Source organism: Macrobrachium rosenbergii, chromosome 54 (assembly GCF_040412425.1).
Source record: "Macrobrachium rosenbergii isolate ZJJX-2024 chromosome 54, ASM4041242v1, whole genome shotgun sequence".
NCBI classification, from domain to species: domain Eukaryota; kingdom Metazoa; phylum Arthropoda; class Malacostraca; order Decapoda; family Palaemonidae; genus Macrobrachium; species Macrobrachium rosenbergii.
The window spans coordinates 18,482,603-18,487,602 of NC_089794.1; the positions used below are offsets into that span (position 1 = coordinate 18,482,603).

General features: G+C 35.2%; 1 protein-coding gene across 3 annotated transcripts in view; it reads left to right on the top strand.

The window, feature by feature from the left end:
- The first annotated feature begins 4,779 nt into the window (after nt 1-4,779).
- LOC136834810 (hematopoietic prostaglandin D synthase-like) overlaps nt 4,780-5,000 on the top strand; it is a 22,985-nt gene continuing 22,764 nt past the window's right edge. Inside the window, exon 1 of one of the 3 annotated variants that reach the window (XM_067097550.1) lies at nt 4,780-4,990. The gene's annotated coding sequence lies outside the window, so the exon portion shown is untranslated. The remainder of the gene's footprint in view (nt 4,991-5,000) is intronic. The other 2 variants (XM_067097547.1, XM_067097549.1) reach the window with 2 other exon arrangements.

Below are 5,000 nucleotides of genomic sequence, written 5' to 3' on the forward strand. Positions count from 1 at the left end.
TTATCTATTTATTTATTTATCTGTCCATTCGTTTTTCTTTTCTAATAACTGATTTCTTCTTTCTTTATTTCCTGTTACCTTCTGTTCTTTCTTTCAGCTGAAAACCGTATTCTTTGAAAGCTTGAATTTCAAGCCAGTGACCCCAGCGGGCTTGTTCAATAATAATAATAATAATAATAATAATAAATTCTCGTTGGTTATGAAGCTTTTCCAGGAGAACTATGTCATAATGAAGGTTATTTCAATAACCAGTCAGGTGACAATTTTATTTTTGCGTATGGTTGCGTATAGAATGCATTATTATTATTATTATTATTATTATTATTATTATTATTATTATTATTATTATTATTATTATTATACGTAGGTAAATATTGTATGGTACTGCAATAGTTGAATCTATTATATCACAGTGCTCAAGCCTTGTTCTAGATGTGAAGATAAATTATCTTTATCCTATTTAAACTGTAAAATTAAATTAGTAGTAGAACTATTGTACTTGTATTAGTTGTAGTAAGATTGCATGTATTGCATACTTGTATTTACTTCATTCGCTGTATTATATAAAACAAACCCTAGATTTTAATAAGAGAGATACTATACATGGATCACCAAGCCATTACCTCGTTCAGACAAGACAGGGACGCTCCCCGTAGAGGGGTAGCGCCGTCAGCGCACCTCGTGCGGTGCACTGTAGGCATTACTTAAGGTTCTTTGCAGCGTGCCTTCTGCCCCTAGCTGCAACCCCTGTCGTTCCTTTTACTGTACCTCCTTTCATATTCGCTTTCTTCCATCTTACTTTTCACCCTCACCTAACAATTGATTCATAGTGCAACTGCTTTGAGGTTTTCCTTCTGTCGTACCTTTCAAACCTTTTACTGTCAATTTTTGTTTCAGGGCTGAATGATCTCATCGGTCCCAGTGCTTGGCCTTTGGCCTAAATTCTGTATTCAGTTCTAGAAGGGGACACTGCAGTGACTCACTGTCTCTTCGTCAAATGACCTTTACTACAAAAGTTGTGCATTTTTAATAAGAGCACTGAAGACCCTGTTCTGTCGCACTGGCATTTAGCTGTTACAGATCGAACTTGGTGAGCTTGGTCATGGAAGAATTATTGTTATGTTCTGATGAGAAGGATAACACAAGGTTAGATATATACCCATGAATTTATAGATTTTATATAAAATTAAAAACTGACCTTGACCTTTGACATCTAGTTTGACCTTTGACATCTAATTTGACCTTTGAACTGTGTATTTAATTGTTTTTCCAAAAGCTAAACATTTCAGTAATAAGAGGATACTATAAGGTTAGAAACGCATGAATCATATATATATATGTAAACTTTTTAAAAAGTTGACCCTGACCTTTGACGTATGCTTTAACCTTTGACCTGTGAATCTCACTGGTTTTTAAAAGGTTCGGCTTTTAGATAAGTTAAACATTTTGATAAGACAAAAAGCGGACCACAAGTTTGGATACCCGTGATTCATACAAACCTTCAAAAAATTGACCTTGACTTTTGACTTATATTTTGACCTTTGACCCCAGCTTGAATTGGTTTTCCAAAAGTTAAGCATTTTTTTAAAGATGACTTTAAAAAATATTCATAAAATTTCACCCAAATCTATGCATAATTTTTTCATAATCCTTCTACTACCACTATTATTATTATTATTATTATTATTATTATTATTTATTATTATTATTATTATTATTATTATTATATACCAAAATTCCTTACAATCACCATATTCATCAAAACAACACCACAAAAACATAACAAAACAACAACCGCTGTATGAAGCCACAAACATCAGATAACGAAGCCAACGCAAAAGGATGATGACCTAATGACAAACCACTGGCGTATCCTGTCCGAATGACGTCATACGGTACACGGAATACGGCAAGGAGGTTAATTGCTTATCCGAATGGCTTCAGAATACTCGGAACGCAGAAGCCATGTTGATTGTACATACAGTAGAATACGGGAAATGGAGATAATTCTGTGTTGAGATACACAGATATATGTGTGTGTATACAACACACACATAGATATTTCTGTGTACGTAAAACATGGATATATCTATGTGTATGCACAACATAGATATATCTATGTTGTAGATATATATATATATATATATATATATATCTGTGTGTGTATCTACTATGCACAACTTGGATATACCTATATTGTACATACACATAGATATATTTCAAACGTATTAGCCGACGGGAGGGGCAACCTTGTGTCCATGGTTAGCCCAGACATGAAAGAAATGCCATGAGAATCAGGGAAAATGTAAGCAGGAAGGGAAATCCAAAGCTTGGCAGAAGAGGGTAGTTATGTTGCAGATACACACACATATATTTCACATGCATTAGTAAAAAGGAGGAGATAAATAGTGTCCGTGGTTAGCCCAGGCTCGAATGAAACCCAGTGGGAGTCAGGGATTACAGAAGCAGTCATGGAAATCCAAAGCTTGGAAAAGAGGAAAGCAACAGTTAATACTATTTCAGTGGAGTAACTGTGAGAAGAGGTGGCCTGTTGGGTGTGGCAAGTTGCCTGTTAAGAAGGGGAGCTTTTCTGCTGAGCTCAATGGAGTGATGGCCGAAATAGTTGCTGTAAAAAAGAGAGTAAACTTAGGGTAAAAGGAACAACATGACGAATAGGAATATTAAGAAGATAGAGATAGGCAAATCAACGTAACGGAAGTGAAATTAGATAAAAAAAAAAAACATATTAAAATGTAATAATAAATAAAAAAAATTACGATTTAATTTTTTGGTTGGGAGTCAGCTCTTTAAAAAATTACGGCACTGTCAATAGGCCAAGCAAATAGATAAATAAGTAAATAAATAAATACAAATATGAATAAAGAAACAAAGAAATAAATTAGCAGATGTAAATTAAATAAAGTAAATGCATTTTTTGACGGATGAAATAAAAGACATCAGCCAACAGATAATAAAATTAAATAAAAATAAAATAAAGTCATCTTTATCAATCAAACCAATAAACTAACAGACCAACGACCCCCCAAAACAAAAACAAAATTAATAATAATAAAAGTTGGAAAGAAACAAAACAAATTAATAAAAGATAAGATAAACAAACGCACAGAGATTCAGGACGCGAAACAGTGACATGGCGAGTGTGAATAATTCACCAAAAGAGCCCTCCAACCCTCTTCTCGTTGGCCCCACACGCCGGAAACGGATGCCCAGTGTTCACAACAAGGCGCCCATGGAAATTGCTCATCCTTACCAGGGAATCCTTAATGCCACAGGATGTTTTTGATCGAAGGATATCTTGTATTTTTTTATTTTGGTCTTTTGTTTGCTGGCGCTCAGATTTCATAGTTCAGTTCCTTTGTTTTTGTGGTTCTCTTGAGTGTGTGTGTGTGTGTGTTTTTTTTTTTTTTGACGTGTTGTCACATACGGATTTTTTGTTTTATTGTTAAAATTATGTATATACTTACAGGTACACACACACACATATATATATATATATATACATTTAAATATATATATTATTTATATATATATATATATATATATATATATATATATATATATATATATATATATATATATAGAGAGAGAGAGAGAGAGAGAGAGAGAGAGAGAGAGAGAGAGAGAGAGAGAGAGAGATATGTGAGGCTTATCTGAGTTGCCTTAAGAAATGAATTAAGTATACAATGGTCAGTCGACTGATTTGTGTCACAGCCAAGGGTCGAGATAGGTCTCTCTCTCTCTCTCTCTCTCTCTCTCTCTCTCTCTCTATATATATATATATATATATATATATATATATATATATATATATATATATATACATACGTAGATAGATCATTCCTCCTCTACGTCCTCTTGCTTCATAGAGAGAGAGAGAGAGAGAGAGAGAGAGAGAGAGAGAGAGAGAGAGAGAGAGAGAGAGACTTGTCCCCACAATTAGCTACGACCCACAACAATCAACAGATCATTAAATGCCCAATTCATTTCTTAAACCAACTCACTCACAATTTGCTTGTATAAACGAAACAACCCCAAATTGCTTCCACCCTCGCACGGGATCGAGCACGGACTCTAGAAAGTCGGCGAGAGAGAGAGAGGGAGGTGCCTTGAAATTTACAGCAAGCAGGAAAAACAGTGATACTCAAATGATGCAATGTCAAGCTAATTCGAGAGAGAGAGATAGAAAGAAAGAGAGAGAAAGGGTACCTTTAAAATTACAGCAAGATAAGAAACAATAATCCTCAAATAATGAAATGTCAAGCTAATTCGAGAGAGAGAGAGAGAGAGGGTCCCTTTAAAATTACAGCAAGCATAAGAAACAATGATACTAATGAAATATCAAGCGAACTCGAGAGAGAGAGAGAGAGAGAGAGAGAGAGAGAGAGAGATAGAGAAACGGTACCTTTAAAATTACAGCAAGCATAAGAAACAATGATACTAACGAAATATCAAGCGAACTCGAGTCAGAGAGAGAGAGAGAGAGAGAGATAGAGAAACGGTACCTTTAAAATTACAGCAAGCATAAGAAACAATGATACTAATGAAATATCAAGCGAACTCGAGTCAGAGAGAGAGAGAGATAGAGAAACGGTACCTTTAAAATTACAGCAAGCATAAGAAACAATGATACTAATGAAATATCACGCGAACTCGAGTCAGAGAGAGAGAGAGAGATAGAGAAACGGTACCTTTAAAATTACAGCAAGCATAAGAAACAATGACAACTCAAAAAATGAAATGTCAAACGTACCCTGACTTGGTAGTGCGTGTAGTAACTATACTATAACTCACTTCTCACTAGTCATTGTGACTACACAGTCACTGTGACTGAACTTTGAAGTCCCCTACTGGCTACTCCCCTAGGCTCTTAGTGTGTTCTCAGCAGTGACGCCGAAAGGTTGTGTGCACCTCTACGCTCCCAAGATCTGATCAATCTCCTCGGGTACATTTCCGTTCACAAAGTCCCCAGGTCAGTGTCC